Here is a 574-nt window from a genome sequence, read left to right as displayed (position 1 = left end):
AGTCTCCTCTGAGTGGTCCTTCACTGATAGGGGCGCAGATCAGCTGTCCTTGCTGTGCCTCCATGTTCTCCCAGTGGGCCCATCTCCCCTACTGCCCATGCTGCAAACATTCCCATGGGATGAGCCATGTGCCAGTCTCTTGCAATGACTCACTGGCCTCTGAGTGGCTCTTTTTCTTCAGTTGTTGTGGCTCCTTGCTCCTATGTTGGTCCATGGGAACCCTATTAGTCGTATTACTGGCCTGGGGGCCACCAAGGCCCTGCTCCCCTATAGCCTCCAAGCAACTTCATCTGGAGGGCAAAGCTGTGGCTTTCTCTGGATCCTGCTCTGAGCACTCAGCAGCTCCAGCCTGGACATGGCCAAGCTTGAAACAGTTGGAGCGGTGTTTTCTTTCTCCCATCATGGCTTCTCCTGCCTTCATGCACTCCGTAGGTCTCTCCTCTTCCCCTGAGCTCTAGTGGTCCCAGCTTGGCTCTTGTTGCTCTTTTTATAGTTGTAAATAGGTTGATTTGTGGGAGAGAGTGACGCTAGGGATGGTCTATTCTGCTATCTTGACCGGAAGTCTTAACTGACA

This window comes from Galeopterus variegatus, unplaced genomic scaffold (genome assembly GCF_000696425.1).
Source record: "Galeopterus variegatus unplaced genomic scaffold, G_variegatus-3.0.2 Scaffold1203, whole genome shotgun sequence".
NCBI lineage: Eukaryota > Metazoa > Chordata > Mammalia > Dermoptera > Cynocephalidae > Galeopterus > Galeopterus variegatus.
This window is presented reverse-complemented; position numbering follows the sequence as displayed.